Source organism: Lasioglossum baleicum, unplaced genomic scaffold, assembly GCF_051020765.1.
Source record: "Lasioglossum baleicum unplaced genomic scaffold, iyLasBale1 scaffold0021, whole genome shotgun sequence".
In the NCBI taxonomy this organism is placed as follows: domain Eukaryota; kingdom Metazoa; phylum Arthropoda; class Insecta; order Hymenoptera; family Halictidae; genus Lasioglossum; species Lasioglossum baleicum.
Genome location: NW_027469081.1, coordinates 3,486,787 through 3,504,915, shown reverse-complemented (window position 1 = coordinate 3,504,915; position 18,129 = coordinate 3,486,787). Strand labels below are relative to the sequence as shown.

Here is an 18,129-nt window from a genome sequence, read left to right as displayed (position 1 = left end):
GTTTTTCTTGGTGAACTTTCGAATGGTTCGATAGCCATTGAAAAACCTCTAAGGTCAGTTTTGACCGTTTCAATCGGCTAGGCTCGTTAACCTTTAACTACCCGGGCTGGTGTAAAAAGTACACCATTATTTCAAAAAATGCTGTCCCATCTTAGTGCAACTTCCTAACCTACGCCCAATGTATCCACAAAGTACACACGAAGTGTTGTTTTGGTGGCGGCACGTTGAACTGCTGTTTCCGTGTATTCATTCGTACAGAAGGAGGAAATGAAGAGGAGCCGCCACCAGCTTTGGCAGGTATTTTGATACGAGCGAGATGTTTTATCTGCGGTAGGAAGAAGAATCGATTAACCACTATCATCTGCGGCAGTTGCAAGAGATCAGTATGTAAACAACATATGACCACCGTTATTACATGCGATTCGTGCAAGATCGGCGAATAGAGCAGCGAATAAAGTGAATGTGAAAAGAATGTCACCAGATTTTCTTCTTTATTAACAATTATTATATTCATTTATCGTTATTTTCTCAATAAACATAATAATTCATCAAGACAATGTATTTTCTTGTACTAATACAATGATATGTGTACTGAATCACACAGTGATACATATGGTGTACAAAATACACCGCGCGAGTACTTAAGTGAAAATTCAGAGCGCGGGTAGTTGAAGGTTAAAGCTGTGCTGCGTCAAATCGACACGAGGGACGGATGCTGGTTAATAAAATGCTGAATTTGCGGTTCTCGATCCGCTGCCGAGTCTCTCGATTGGAAGACCGAAATTTCAAGGTACTCGAGCGTGTGGGTGCCTGTCGGTCGAAATCGGAGGCGCAACACTGCACGCAGTCCGGTGAGCGTAGCCAGAACGGCAAACAATTGCCACCAAGCCAAATAAGTGATTAAGCCCGACAAATATTACACGGTGTAATATTTGGACACGGCGCTGGCGCGGCACAGGTGCGCGCCGCATCAAAGTTGCCGTGATCAGAGCGAGGCGCGAGGCGGCGATGGCGCTGGGGTGGCATGTGTCTGTCAAAGAGTGCGTCAGCGATATCCGAGCACTCCAGGTAACGCGGAAACGTGTTTCCGCGTTATGTATTCAAAGGGAAAGCGTAGAAAAAATAGCTGCGGCGGCCTTGATCGTTTAACAGCCGTTAATTCGCAGCAGTTGCACGTACAGAGCCGTGCGAGTTGCGCCAACCTCCCCGTTCACCCCTCTCCCGCATGCCCCACGTTCTCGTTGCACTCTTGCTCGCGAGATTCTTTTTTACCGGTGAATTTATTTCCCGAACGTGGCCTGACACGGCGACAGATGTATACTCGAGATTTACGTGACCCTGGAAGAGGCAAGCCGGTGGTGGCTTTCACCCGCGACGAGACTTGCGCGCACGCCCACGCACACACGATGCCCCCACGGACACACGGGCCTGATAATTAATGGCCAGTTTTAAGGCGCTCTAAACGCGTCAAAAACGGCCGCGGAACTACCGCCATGATTTACGACGTGCAAAACGACCGCCCTCCTCGCCGTCTCCTTTGACGTGCGTGTCTTCGTCCCTCATTTGCATAGCGCGCGCTGTTTACCGATCCGACTCGCGCGGCGATACACCCTGCAAAATTCTCCTCGCCGCTAATTGGAATTGTAATCAGCGGCATGAGCGCGAACTGTTGTCTCCCGGTTTTCGAAGCATTTTTCACCGAATTTACACGTCTCGCATTAACCCTCTCCTCTCACCCTACAGCGCAGCACAGGCTGACGACAGCCGACCGCCAGCTCTTTCTTGTACGATACTGTAATTGTTATAATTGGACAGCAGGTTTTGTTTGCAGATAAATTGTAGCAAATAATGTAATCCTGTATCAAATAATAGCATTGTATACGTTTTCCCTTAAAATAAAAATAATATTACAAGATCCTCGTTTCATTCGTTTCATTCGTTTCATTCGTTTCATTGTTTCCTGTCGATACCCGCAGAATCATTTCGATATTATAAAAACGCGTTGATTGTAGATTTCAAAATTACCATCGATCATTGTGTGGTCCGTGTAGTTTTATCGAACCGTGTTCTCTCTAATTAACTCCACGTCATGCAGTCGAGACGGATTCGCGAATATTTGTATAAATTGTTTTCAGTTGAAGTATGATAGTATTTCGATTTTGCTGTCCAAGGGATCGTTCCACGGCGGATATTCATTTGGATGAATCAAATGTACCGATGATTAATAAAACCATGAATGACCTGGTTAAAAAGTAAGACCCGGTAAGCCACCCAAACCCACTCATCTGACAAACTACAAAATTCAAGAGAGAACTTGTACCTTACTCTCCAAAGATTCGATTTCCTCTGGATATCCAACCTGACTCTACTGGAACATCCACCGAAAACACAAGCGGGCTCATTCATTCAATCCACGGAGAAGGCTTTATACAACTTCTAGCACAGCTAGAAGCTCGTTGAAGGATGCTCAAGATTCTCGAAGATATCCGACCACTCCCGAAGATCACCGAAGATCCTTGAAAATTCTGCAATAACACATACTGTAATCTTTCCCGCAGCGCCTCAAGCGTCAAAACTGTACGCTAATATGAAGGCTGCTTTCCTCACTAACCGAAATTACAGCAATAAATATCGCCCTCAAGATGAAGCTAATAATATAGCTCACAAGTTGCAACTGGTTATTCGAAAATTTTCTTGTCAAATAACAGTCCAGATAGCTAAAGCTAAATCTAAGCTCCAAGATAAAATTACTATAGCTCAAAAGTGTCGAGAGCAACACTGCTCCAGGAAACTTTTAACCAGAATCCCCAGGATAAAACCACAGGTCCCAACCAGTGTAAAAAAAATAGCATTTCGATTTTGCTGTCGTTATACAGGGCGGTCCACGCAACTTGAACACCTATAATAACTTCCAAAGTATGCGTTGCACGAAAAAGTTTTGTATACGGAAGTTGCATGGTCTGAAGGGGTACATTATGTAGTGTATTTATTTTTTTTACAGATGGACGCGTAAAGGACATATGAAGGTCAACTTCATTTTTTTAAATGGAATTAGGTATTTTTTAACATATCAATCGATGCAGCTGGACATTTGTTATAAAAAAGTACTAACCTATGTATGTCGAAAAGTTAGTAGTGGAGGAGATATTTCAATTTAAATAGCTCTAAAACACCATTACTGTGGTACTAAGACGTTACACAAGTAAGTAAACACTAAACTCAACTCTTCAATTTCAATTTTTCAATTTCAACGTCAATTTTTCAATTTCAACTTCAATTTTTCAATTTCAATTCGTTAATTTCAACTCTTTAATTTCAATTTCAACATCAATTTCTTCATTTCAACTTCACTTTCAATATCAACTCTTTAAGTTCATTTTCAACTTCAATATTTCCATTTCAACTTTAATTTTAACTCTCCCATTTCAACTTCAATTTCAACGTCAATTTTTAAATTTCAACTTCAAGTTCAACTTCAAGTTCAACTTCAATTTCAATATCAACCCTTCAACTCCAATTTCAATTCCAACTCGTCAATTTCAACTCTTCAATTTCAATTTTTCAATTTCAACGTAAATTTTTCAATTTCAATTCGTTAATTTCAACTCTTCAATTCCAATTTCAACATCAATTTTTCCATTTCAAATTGAAATTGAAATTGAAGTTGAAAGGTTGATATTGAAATTGAAGTTGATATTAACGAAATGAAATTGAAATGGAAGAATAGAAATTGAAGTCGAAATGGAAGAGTTGAAATTAAAGTTGAAATTGAAAAATTGAAGTTAAAAATTAAGTTGAAGAATTGATATTGAAGTTGAAGTTGAAATTGAAAAATTGGCATTGAAATTGAAGTTGAAGAGTTGATATTGAAATTGAAGTTGAAATTTAAAAATTGACGTTGAAATTGAAGTTGAAATGGGAGAGTTAAAATTAAAGTTGAAATGGAAATATTGAAGTTGGAAATGAAGTTGAAGAGTTGATATTGAAATTGAAGTTGAAATGGAGAAATTGATGTTGAAATTGATATTGAAGAGTTGAAATTAACGAATTGAAATTGAAAAATTGACGTTGAAATTGAAAAATTGACGTTGAAATTGAAAAATTGACGTTCAAATTGAAAAATTGAAATTGAAGAGTTGAGTTTAGTGTTTACTTACTTGTGTAACGTCTTAGTACACACAACACTAATGGTATTTTAGAGTTATTTAAATTGAAATATCTCCTGAACTACTAATTTTTCGACATACATAGGTTAGTACTTTTTTATAACGAATGTCCAGCTGCATCGATTGATGTATTAAAAAATACCTCATTCCATTTAAAAAAATGAAGTTGACCTTCACATGTCCTTTACGCGCCCATCTGTAAAAAAATAAATACACTACACAATGTATCCCTTCAGACCATGCAACTTCTGTATACAAAACTTTTTCGTGCAACGCATACGTTGGAAGTTATTATAGGTGTGCAAGTTGCGTGGACCGCCCTGTATATTTAGACATTAGTTTAGACATTAAAGTTTTCAGTTGAGAAGATTCTTCCCTGAAGAGGTTCGAGAGGTGAAGAAATTCTATTCCTTGTAACTGGGAGGAGAGACGGTAAGCAAACGGGCTAAATGAATTCGGTAGCGTTTAGTTTAATTTCGTCGATACTTAAAAGGCAATTCGATTTGAAAGCCAACGCCGTTAGTCGTCTCGAAATTTGTATTGCACGCGATTCCGGTACACGAGCGGCGTGTATCCTAGGACAGGGACGTGTGATGACAAATTCGGTCGGAAATAAGATCTTCGTCAAGGGCATTAGCTAAATAGCGACGGTTCCTGGTGTTGGTGGAACGGCAACGGCACCGTGTATTTCGGCACAAACGGTTTAATTATCTCCCTGTCTTATGGCCCTGATTTAACGCGACGAAATTATATCGCGAGCAGCATTAAACTGAACATAATTTTCTGCGGAACGACCGAATGGAAACTACGGCAAGATGGCGTCGAGAGTTGTTTCGGAGGATCCTGAACGTTGTTCGAGGACCGGAACGCTATCGATCGTTTCAATCGGGAGGACTTCACCTTTCCTCGTAAGAAGTAGAATGATTTTTCCTGTAAATATTTAATGCTACATTTATCGATGCACAGACGACGGACGGATTGACGAAATGTTTGCTTATCTCGATGGAGATGCCACTTTCAATGGAAATGGAATCTGTCCACTGTCACCAAATGTAACAAACTCTCTCTCTCTCTCTTCACCAGGGCTGCTTTTCGCTCGAACTTTTTCGGGAGAGTCTGCGCGCGCTTGCTATCAGTCAACAGGCTATGCATATTAAAGGAAGAAATTTTTCATTTTTTTTTTTTCGAACCCTGGTGAATCGTTGCTCCGTGAATTACGAGACGATAACTCTGTTCGTCGACGAGAAACCAAATCGGTGGAATTTCCTAGTTCGATAACGCGGCAATTTCCAAACAATAATAAAGTCTCTATTACGCGCAGGACTACCATACATTCCGCGAAGAAATAAACAGAAAAGGAGCTAGAATGCATATACAAATAAAAGCGGGTCAACTGTTGCCAAGAGATGCCCGTGCCAACTGCATATAGTACTGTTGCAAGCATACACGCTGCTATGAACCTCATAAAAATGGATGCATCGCTGTAATAAATGGTATTAGACTGTATACCGCCACTTTTATTGGAATTTTCTGTTTGTCGTTGGCTACGGTATGCAGAAACTTTGTATTTTGTTACTCGTGACGCAATATTACAGCGACCACAGTCAGAAGTACACAACTTCTGTGCGTTTTGATGGTATTCCAAATCTTTCCTAATGATTTCTGTTTGATTTTGTCACGTCCGGTGGTTCAGCCAATATTAATAATTGATGAAATCAATCGTGCATAACATACATTTTCTGAATTGAACACTTACTCTAATAATGATGTACGAGAAGTAAAATATCATATATTATAATTGATAATTAATGTCGAACTATCATTGCATATTATATCACATTGCGTGCGATGGAATTAAGAGAACTCGTTTTGAATTTAAATCTTCGTTGAACGAATTAAAAATGTAGCGAAATTTATTTTATTAAATGATCGAGTCATTTTCAAATAGAAATTCTGAGCGAATATTCGTTGAAGCCTGTTCATCACTGAAGAATGTGAAGATTTTTCAGAAGAATCGATGAGCGATGGATTGCTCCTCGATCTATGAGATGCGCAGAGTAGTATGATCCAGCCAAGAGGATGATAAAAGATGCAATGTACACGGTTAAGAAGAAAGCGATTACGAAGAATTGGTGAAGACGAACTCACCTATGAAGATTAAGCTTAGAACAATGGATTGATCGATCTATAAACGGGATGGCTCCTCATCAGGAGCTCAGTACACAGTCAACAGTCAACAATTCAGTCTACATTACAAATTCATTAAATACGTTTAGTCAACAGTCAATATTTCAGTCTCACTAGCATATTTAAAGTTCAGTGATCAGTTCAGTGAAGTTAATCAACACACATCAATGAAGAGGGCGTGTCAACCTGTCGGATTCATCATATCTCAAACAGCAATTTCCAACATCATCCAATCCAGCGTGCAGAAGCGACTGTTGAACCGAAAAGCGAAATCTACCTAGCGGTAATTACTAACAATTTATAATAAGATATCAATAACATTATGTATCCCCTAAATTTGTTAGTTAGAATATGCTCTTGTTTATTTTTACTCAAATCAAAATTTCAAATAATTTTTAAAGTAGTTTACCCAACTTCGATTTCTACGTTCCAATTCCATGATCTTAGAATTTAAGAAATCCTCGATCTCCCGAACCGAAGCCGGTGAATGCAGGTAGGTTCAAAACTGCGTTATATCTTCAATTAAAATCTTTCAATTTAACTATACTTTAATATGTCCACCTCGGGACGTAACAATTTCAACAAAAAGTTTAGTTTTTCTTTTGTTATTCTGAATCTCTATTCCAGATGTGCTTTTTACAAGTGGACGCATTTAACATGAAAGTATATTATTATTGTATTCGGTTTTTGATTAGAGCGTTCTTCGTTAGCGGTTTGCAACGGAACGGCGCGATTACTTTGGTGAGCCGCTGTAAATTCGCCGGAGCTTTTGATCAATAGTGTACGCAGACTATTTAAACGTATCGTGTCTGCACGGCCCCGCACGTACATCGGTAATTTAGGCGTGTCAGCGAAAATCGTGGGCGGCTCGCTTGTCGCGACCTCTAAGAGAGCATCGAAAATCGCTAGAAAATTCGCGTGGTAAATCACTTTCGCTCGTGTTACGTACGAATTAACCCTCGGCGAGAGATAAGGCGGCCGCTCCGGGGTAATTATGAAAATAGTTGCCGCGAAGTTGGCCACGACTTATCGCGCTATTATATGGATTTTTTAAGTACTTTTGTAGTAATTAAGTGGTCACGATATGCGGAGGATCGTTAAATCCACGCCTGGCAGATTCTTTTTTTTTTTTTTTTAGTAAAAAGAAAAAAAACGAGCCAGCCTTGAGTGACGTTGCGCGTTCAGAACGAACGAGCGAATTTCACACACCGCCGTCCACACTATCATTTTTTCTATTGCCGCTGTTCGCACTTTCAACGATTCCATAACGAGTAGCAAATCCGTAGCAACTTCCTGCCGATTATGAAATTATTAGAATCAGGTCGGGCACACTTTGAAAATTACGGCAAAAATTATGTAAGCACTTGTGTTTCATCGTTGAGGATTTTCGCTCGTAACGCTGGTGTTTCTAGAAATTTGTATGAGGAATTACAAAAGTTCTTTCTCCAGAAGCTTTTCGAGTTGCAGCGCGCTTTCCCGCTATCGCTAGAAATTGCGGAAAACATAAGAAGAACGGGAATGTTCAAGAGCAAATCGAATCAATGAAGTAAAGTAATCTTGTTCCCGCGACAATATAGACTGCGCTGAAATTGTTAAGAGTCGAGTGGCTATAGAAACAACAAACGTAGTAAGATGAGAAATGCGATTTGGAACGTTGATAAATATGTTTGATACTTCAGTCTCCTTTGTGTAACTCTTCTCTCGTTAAAAATCCAATCTCCTAGCTCTATTGTACACCTTTCAAGATTCTTTCGTACGTCATCATGCAGACGACTGTAACCTTATCACGAAGTTTGATAATATTTCCCAGTGACTCCGGTGAGAGTTCTGGAAAAGCAACACAAAGAAAAATGTAATGATCTTAAGAACTGTGTCACTCGTCGGCTACGTCCTACATCCGTGTGCAGCGTGTAACGAAACTTCCTGTACAACCGAAACAAAGGCGATTCCTTCTCGCAACTACATCGAGTAGGCTACAGAATTTCAAAATTAATAAAACGCGTCACTGAAGTGTACACACCCGCTCATAAGTATGTAGACAACACGTTTAATCTTTGTATGAATCTTTGATGAGTTTCGTTCAATTTTATGCGATGTAATTTACACAGTACTAGAGAATATATTTTAATAATAACTATGTGAGTTTCGTATCTTTTTTCAACCCTTACGTCGATAACCGGGTATCCACTTTAAATATCTTTTTAAAACTTCTTTAACACTTTTGTTGATAAATAAAAAAATTATTTCGATGTCTATGATATATATGTATGCACTCCAGCTCAAAAGTATGTAGACAATACGTTTAATTTTTGTATGAATCCTTGATGAGTTTCGTTCAATTTTATACGATGTAATTTACACAGTACTAGAGAATATATTTGAATAATAACTATGTGAGTTTCGTATCTTTTTTCAACCCTTACGTCGATAACCGGGTATCCACTTTAAATATCTTTTTAAAACTTCTTTAACACACTTTTGTTGATAAATAAAAAAATTATTTCGATGTCTATGATATACATGTATGCACTCCAGCTCAAAAGTATGTAGACAATACGTTTAATTTTTGTATGAATCCTTGATGAGTTTCGTTCAATTTTATACGATGTAATTTACACAGTACTAGAGAATATATTTTAATAATAACTATGCGAGTTTCGTATCTTTTTTCAACCCTTATGTCGATAACCGGGTATCCACGTTAAATATCTTTTTAAAACTTCTTTAACACTTTTGTCGATAAATAAAAAATTATTTTGATGTCTATGATATACATGTATACACTTCCTTTTGTATGAATCCTTGATGAGTTTCGTTCAATTTTATGCTCCGTTATTTACACAGTACGAGAGAATATATTTTAATAATAACTATGCGAGTTTCGTATCTTTTTTCAACCCTTATGTCGATAACCGGGCATCCACGTTAAATATCTTTTTAAAACTTCTTTAACACTTTTGTTGATAAATAAAAAAATTATTTCGATGTCTATGATATACATATACATATACACTCCCGCTCAAAAGTATGTAGACAACACGTTTAATCTTTATATGAATCTTTGATGAGTTTCGTTTAATTTTATGCGATCTAGTTTACACAGTACTAGAGAATATATTTTAATAATAACTATGCGAGTTTCGTATCTTTTTTCAACCCTTACGTCGATAACCGGGTATCCACTTTAAATATCAACACGTTTATTTTTTATATGAATCAAGTTCGATCAGTTTTATTCAAAATTTCAGTTAATAATAATTCATTAGGTATCTCAGCAATGATTATTATTATTGCCTTGAGAAGACCACGGGTCACGCTAATGGATCATCAATTAAATTGTACAATTTGATACTATTAGAATAAATTATACTTGCGACAAATTGTCCGCATACTTTTGAGCGGGGGTGTACACCGCGGCAGACAGGTGATGCATTAACCGGGTAAAATAATGTTCGAATGAAAGTCGTAGACCGATCGATGCCGCGTCAGCGCGAAAAAATTTGCGATCCGAAAGGGATTTCGCGGGGAAGATCCGACGAGACGTGACTGGCTAATGGAAAATACGAAAACGCATTTCCCGTTTTCAATATTCACGGAGACACGCGGCCGTGCTTTCGTATAAACTTTCATCCGCGAACGGGATTGACGTATTCGCCGTCTTAAAAATTTCAATGCAGCTAACGGGAAAGTAGAGCGTTACGGAAGACCGCAAGAATCCCTATGTACCATTGGGATCAGATTTTCGCGGTCGCGTCCGCCCCCGCACAGAGCGACGCTCCACACTCCGTTGTACTGTATCCCGTCAATCCGTCCTACGTGGAAATTCGAATTTCACGAGAACGTCTGAGCGCGGAATCGAACCGCGCCGCACCGAGTCGCGTCGAGCCGACGACGACGAGCTATCCGCCTATCCGTCTAACCACCCGCGGGCCGTTCGCTCTCGCGCGTTCCCCGACTCTCTTAATTACGGGCCAAGCACCGACCCCCCCAGGCGGCTAGCGTTCGCGTGCCAAAATTTCGCTATCTAATAACCGCGAAATTATGACCGCGAACGCGGTACACACCGTTCGGTGTCGCGCCTTCCCCTCGCCCGAACGAGATGTGCAGTAAATCGCACCATCGCACACACGGGAAAATTGATTATATAGGTGTGCAAGGTACAGTAAGGAGCGAAACTAAACCAATAACCACGAGTTTTGTATAAATCATTATTTATTCCTAGGAATATAGAAGAATAACAAAAAATCAACATTATCATTATTTTTATCATAGTTAGAAGTAACTTGAGAAATTTTTTTCAATAATTAATGTCTCCTCGTTTAGCAATGACAACAAAAGTATTAGCTTGTCCCAAAAGTTTCTTCCGGAATGTGATCCTTTAACATTGCTAAATAAATATTAGGTTGTCCCAAAAGTTGGTTTTCGATGCAAATTCATATTAAGAAGTACTAAAACATTAACATAAACATTATCGTATTGTTTGTATTTATTTAGCGACATTAAAGGAACACATTTCGGAAGAAACTTTTGAGACAACAAAAGTAGATTGACTCGGTTTTGCAACGGCCCTTCAAGACATGTTTACGTGGCATGTTCTAGTAGTATGTTTACATCTAGCACTTTGGTATGTTTACAAACTATTAGCGTCTACGTCTTAACACTCAGTTCTTCGCAATCAGTCGAACGGAAAGCACGCAAATGAAGTAAGAATAAATATGAAGTCAATTGCTCCAAATTGTGTAAAAAAAGTCATTTCTCTTTTGAATGACGGCTTATCAACACGTAAGACAGCGAAAACTTGCAGTGTTAGTCAATCGACAGTGCAGAGAATAAGAAAAAAATACTGTAAAAGTATATTATTAAATGTTGGAGGAAGAGCAACAATATTATCACCGCAGGATGAACGAAGGATTATACGGTTTGTCACATCTGTGGTGAAGCTTCAAGTTCCATTATGGCTGCAAAATTATTAAAAGAAGATACGAATATACAAATAAGTCAGTGGACAGCACGAAGAACCCTCATAGGAGCTGAGTTTAGAAGCATTAAGAAAATAAAGAAGCCAATGTTATCGAAAAAAAATATTAAAAGTCGTTTGGAATTTGCTAGAAAATATCAAAACTGGAGAACTACTGACTGGGAACGGGTTATTTGGTCAGACGAGACCAAAATTAACAGAATTTGTTCGGATGGCATGTCTTGGTGCTGGATTCGTAAAAATGAAAGGCTTAAACCACGACATGTGAAACAAACGTTAAAGCATGGAGGCGGATCCCTAATGTTCTGGGGGTGCCTAACAGCATTTGGTGTTGTATCACTGTACCGAATTAATGGCATCATGAATCAGTACATGTACAAGGATATTTTACAAGATCATCTCATAGATGCTGTTGAAAATATGCCTTTTGAAGAGAAAAATGTAATTCTCATGCATGACCGAGACCCTAAGTACACTGCTAAAAGTGTAAAAAATTGGCTCAGTACTAAAAAAATTTCTGTTCTGGATTGGCCTGCACAGAGCCCCGACCTCAACCCCATAGAGGATCTATGGGGTTTACTAAAAAGACGACTTCGGGGGATTCATATGACTCCCAACCAACTTCAATCACAGATTTGTATGATAGAATTCAAGAACAGTGGGAACAAATATCTCCGGATTATTGCAAAAAATTAGTGGAAAGTATGCCAAAGCGAATTAGTGCAGTTTTACAAGCACAAGGGTTGTGGACGAAATATTAAAAATAAATAATATATTAAATATTGCCAAATATTGGACGTGGTGCAAAACCGAGTCAATTCATTTTTGTTGTCATTGCTAAACGAGGAGACATTAATTATTGAAAAAAATCTCTTAAGTTACTTCTAACTATGATAAAAATAATTATAATGTTGATTTTTTGTTATTCTTCTATATTCTCCACGAAACTTGTGGTTATTGGTTCAGTTTCGCTCCTTACTGTATTTTCGAATATTTGATCCTTCTCACATATAGATTTTTCGTCGATCCTGTTCTTTCCTCGAAAATGAAATGCAAGAATTAAAGAAAACAGATGCAGATTGAAGATTTTTCAAAAATTTCTACCTACCCCGATTCAATCAGTTTTAAGTGATTCCCATCAAGCTACTCTTTACAAGAAATTGCATTTACATAATTTGCATAATGGGCTGCTGAATAATAATAAGCGCGGTTTACTGGAACGTAACAATATTTTTCCTCGATATTTTAATTAGCGGCTTTGTTGGTCGCTGTACCTTCTTTCTTCGGCATCGCTCAAAAAATGCAAATTAATTCGTGTAATTCACAACGGAAATTGTAATCGTTTTAATCATCGCAGCAATTGCGACACGTCTAAACTAAATAGATTATGATAGACCATACCGAGTGTTTCCAGATATGTTGTATAATACTATAGGTTAGAACAAAAATGTTACTGCAAATTAAAATTGATACATCAATATTGTTAAATTCGTTTAGCTTCTCTGTTCCGTGCTTTTCGTCCCACTAAATTTCATCAGAAACGCAGGAAGTCTGCGACATATTTATGACTGTCAGCGTAACTTCCTGCCAAGAAGTGTAACTGAAAATTTGCGTGTTAATTGTGTGCCCGTCTCGTCGCATAGACGCAACAAGTAATAAGTGAATTAAAAACTAGAGTGGTTTAATTACGTTCGCGCGTTTATTTGTAGCTTCCACTCCATGAATAGACGATTGGTAATGAACGTGATCGCGCATAGGGACATTTAGCTTTCAGCGACGACGACTCGCGCTTGCAATTGATTGACGGTCGAGCGTGACAAATCTGTTCAAAGCAATTCGCGGCGAGTACATGCGAATCATTTCTATAGAATGTTTGGACAGAGTGCGTGCGCTTAACGAACAGAATGAGTTTAAATAAGCGCCGATCAGATCGCGGCTTGTAATATTCGATTGACCGAGTAGTCCGCACAATTTATAACATGTGAGCAGAGGTAGATCACTTTATCGATCGTATCTGCAAAATTGCTATCGCTATTACCGCCATTTGTAATTCAATGAAGTCCAACGCTCGTCGACTACAATAGCCGTCTCTTTATTATACCGAACCCAGATCAAGCAAGTTAAACGTTTCAAGCAGAAAACCTTTCTCCGCGAACGATGATATTTTTCTTCGGAAACTGTTTACACGGTGCTAAACGGATTTCTGAAATTTTCCGCGTTGCGTAACGGGGATCTTTGTCGATTAAACACTTCAGTTGGTCGATGCGAATCTCCTGCGGCCGGCCGGATGCGGTGCATCTTGGGAACGAAAGTCTCCGTGAAATTTCTCCGCACACCTTGCATACATTTTTACGGATTCGCACTGCGATTCCCTCAATTTTCCAACGAAATAGCGCAGTAAAACTTTGTGCTGTCTCCGATGAATTTTCGAAAATTCTTCATGAAAACTGCGTCGGAGCTATGAAACGGACCCCGCCGTAAAAACTTTTACTCATCTCACGTATTACTAGTATTCTCAACGATAGAGCCGAAATCAGCGACATCTGATTGGGACGAGTGGCGTTGTAGTATAACACAGCAAATTGCCACAATTACGTTGATGTGCGACGCAGTATCGCTAATGATCATGTGGCAAAACCCTAAACCCCAGCAACGACTGCCTCAAACATCGAGAATCACTATGTGCGGAGGATCCGTCGCAGAGCAGCGAATGGTTAAGAGTCGCGAGAGAGACCGGTGGCGAAAATTTATAGCGTGTAATATCATTACGTCGAATCGCGGCACGGATTTGGCTGGCGGGGGTGTGGGCTCAGGGGTCAGGCGCCGGCTGCGGTATTCTAGCAGCCCGTTTAATTTCTTCCCCTCTCGTTCCATCTCTTTTTTTTTTGTTTCCGGTTCTGTCGCGAACGACGCAGCGCCCAGAAGAAGGGGCGAATCGAGAGCGGGGCAAAGAGAGAAAGGAACAGCGTAATATCCAACAGAAAATTTGTTCGGCGAAATGAAATTATCCAGCGACGATCTTGCATTATACTCGCGGTTCTACGTGCCCGGCATAACGCGACGAGGCTCCGTCCCTCTAATACGTGGAATAGGTATCGAACGGCCGTATCGTAACTTCCTGTTCGCGAATCGGCGAGAATATCTCGCCCTCTTTTCCGAATCACCCCTTTCGGAAAGCCCTCCCCGCCACACCTGGCCGTTCGCTTTTGGTTTTATAGTTCTTTTACTGCTCGCAAATTGATACGTTTCCGACGAGCGACGCTTTCGAATTCGAGGCGCGACTCTTTCACGCAATCTTCTCCTTTTTGCAAATCGAAAATGAATGAGAGAGAGAGAGGGAAGGGGATACGTAAGTATCATGGCACTCGCGCCGTTGCTAAAAGCACGGTTAATTAACGGAAGCTGCGTCCTCGGGACCGGCTCGATATGCGTCATCGTAGCCGATGAATCGCCGAAGAAACGGGACTAATGAGACAAAGTTCGATGCCGCGTCACTCGAGCGGTTTTAATTAAGGCGATGGACGAGCGAGCGCTCTCTCCCTCTCCCCTCTCCTCTCTCTCGTCTCTCGCCGTTGGCAATATTTTCGCATGTCCTATACAACGGATGCTCCGAGCGATCTTCTTTTCACGTTGAACGGTCGAGCGAACGAGCCCGCGCGGCGGCGGCGGTGGTTCCCCCAATTAATTCAGGGCTTCTAATTCGATGAAACCGAGCGGAATGTTTTCGCAGCGTGATCGCCGAGGAACGCTCATCCATCGCCGGTTATCGCGGAAACTCATCCCGCGGGATTCGTATCGGTTCGCCCATCGGATCGCGATCGATTAATTGCGGCCCCTCGCTTAACCTTGCGCCTCGGCCAGCGTACCGAGAGATATATGAGAGAGGGCGATCAAGAGAGATCGATCGATCCCGGATCCGAATTCGAGAAGCGCTTCCGCCTCGCTGGCGTGGATTGTGAGAAGCGTTCATCGGGGAGAGAACAGGAACTTTTTAACGAAATAAAGCGGAGCACAGCGTTAAAAATATTATCCTCGCTTTTATTTGCCTCCGGCGAGGGACAGGCTTGCACAGAGGGGCTTAAACTTAACTGGCCCCGGAAGTAGTAGAAGAAGAAGAAGAAGAAGAAGAAAGATCCCAGAGTGTGTAATATCCTGCGCGATAATACCCCAGCTCTCGTTCTCTTCCGTCGCTCACGGAAATTCACACACGACGGTGCACGGATACTCGCACGGTAGATCGTGGTGCGATCATACCCGAGCACGCATCCTCCCCGTGAATCTTGACTAAGGATATATACTCACGTGTTCGTCGACAGGCACGGAAGTAGGTTGCCGTAGACTCAATCGTAACAGGCCATCGCGAGAGGACACACACCCATACGCGCACGCTTTTCAATCCTCGGAGCTTGTGATCCTGTGGCGAACGCTGTATAAACCGGATTTCACCGATTCCCTAGGGGATCCTCTATCGGGCGAACGTGACAGCCAACTGCTGTCCACCTAGATCATTCTTTCCTTGAGCACTGGAAAAATTCCGCACTTCTCTGTGTTCGCGTTTATGAAACGAACCTCTGGGAACGATCCTCACACCGGGGACACGTTTTTTTCCGGATCACGACCGTATGTCGGAGTACAGCGAGAGCGAGAAACACGGACAGAGAGATAGAGAAGAGAGAAAGAGAGAGATAGAGAGATAGACTAGGAAACACCGTTGATAAGAAACAACCGATGTATCGATCGGCTATCGATCACCAACTTAAACGGACACTTGCTAGCGCGCGTTCCATCGAGGTGTTCGGAGGATCGGCGAACCGTGTGCGGCCCGAACCTTCGCGCGAGACCAACTCAGTCTCCTCGAGCCGGTAGGATGCTGACGACGAGGACGCCGGCGCTGCTACCGACGCCGCCGACGTCGACGCCGACGCCGACGCCGACGCCGCTGCCCGCCGGGGGTCGAGGATGGCTCCGGCTTCGCGACTGCGCCCTTTCGGCTCTCTTCAACCCATTACGGTTCTCACCCGTTCAAGCTCACAGACATAAACACACCGACACGACAGACCTTATCATACGGGGGCTCTCCCGGTGTACGATGTAAGGCTAACACGCCGGCAACCGTGCGCTCGCGCTCCCCTATAATAACGTTTCGCCCCTCTCGCTCCCCCTCTTTATGTTGGTGCGTTGCTTCTTCCCCCCTGGCCTCGTCCTACCCCAACTCCCTCGCTCTCTATCTCCTTCGCTACAGGGCGATTCAGCTAACAAGAGATCATTCCGAAGTGACAGCTGCGGCGGTCCTTGCGATAATGTTAGACGAGTGATATTTCTAACGGCTATTATTCACAATTCGAGGACTGGAAACAGCCTCCATTGGGAAGAAAAGAATTGTCAATTTTGTATGAACCACGATAACTGCTGGTTTAACACTAAGCCTACCACGACCGGTCAAGATAACCGGTTCCAGATTGTTTACTTTACAATTATTGAAATTATAAGCATGCTTCCGTAAGAAATGGTTTAATAACGATAAGAACCACGCGAAGACTAAACAAATTAAATTGTGTCACTTGTATAAGGCAACACGGAACAATCACTTTGAACGGTCGGTAGGTTTAGTGTTAAAGTGTAAAGGAAAAGTGGGTGAGATGTTATCGTTGAATCTTTTATGCGTCTATTTTTCAGGAGCACACGATGGCTAATCGTATGTAGAGCCTCAGTGGTTCGCGATTGCTTCTTTCATACAGGTTGATAAGCATTTATGCAAGTCTTTCCGGATTAGAAATATATTTGCCGATTCTCCTGTTGGCTGAATCGTCCTGTACATGTATCTCTCTGTGTCTCTCAGGTTCTGCAACCACCCCATGCCACCGGTTCCCCAGCCTACCGCTACAGACCGTGCCGTATTCCCCTCAGCCGCAACACGTAGTCTTGCAGCTACTCACCCTGCCTCCGCGTACACCCCCGTGATACATCATCGTATCGCTTTATGTCTCGCGTAACGTTTTATTAACCAGAAATCAAGTGCGCCTCGTTTCATCTTATCCCTCCGCGCACACCCGCATCGCGCCACTGCTTTGCCGGTTGCTCGCCTCTGGCTGACAGGAGACACCCCCGCCGTCAACCAACTGACAATCTCCGCGATGCAACGTGATCGATTCCATGAATCCGAACGCGGATCCGGAGAAAAGAATGTTATCGGCGGAACGGCTCGTCGCGACGTCTTTTTCACTCACGGCTTACGATGTTAATTAACTGATCTCCGTGGGACGTGGAACTTGATTAACGCCGGATGGGGAGATCGCTGCCGTAGGCGTACGTGCTTCCGGAATCAGGGTGTGACGATTTTATTGTGGAGTTCGGGAGATCTAGTCAGCGAGGTTGTAATATGCTGATTTTTATTCGTTTCCGGTGCACTAGTTATATGTATGCAAACGTTTATAATCGATTATACAACTTGAATTATACAAATTGACACACGCTTTCATACGACAACCGAGGAAATCTGTGTCAAAATCAAAGAACTTTCGATAGAGCGATGAAATTTTGTTTAAATTGAACCTGAAACTTTGCAGAATATGAGATAATTATGGAGATTGTGGTACGAACGTTTTTTAACCTTGATAGAATTCGTTAAACTTTGCAAAACTTCAAGAAAATTGTGGTTTATCCAATACCACGCGCGGAAGAAATTTTTTTTTTAAATGCGTCACATGATTTCCCGTAGATTTTTTCGCGCTGATTTCAAATCTGGTTTCAAAAATTGCCTACGACCTCAGGATTTTGCGAGAAATCGATTTTTGTGAA

General features: G+C 41.4%; 1 protein-coding gene across 1 annotated transcript in view; it reads right to left on the bottom strand.

Moving 5' to 3' along the window:
• LOC143219282 (cyclic GMP-AMP phosphodiesterase SMPDL3A) overlaps positions 1 to 16,284 on the bottom strand; it is a 107,515-nt gene extending 91,231 nt beyond the window's left edge. Inside the window, exons 1-2 of the mRNA XM_076445295.1 lie at positions 15,901 to 16,284; positions 15,634 to 15,831 (exon numbers count right to left, since the gene is read on the bottom strand). The gene's annotated coding sequence lies outside the window, so the exon portion shown is untranslated. The remainder of the gene's footprint in view (positions 1 to 15,633; positions 15,832 to 15,900) is intronic.
• Positions 16,285 to 18,129: the final 1,845 nt, after the last annotated feature.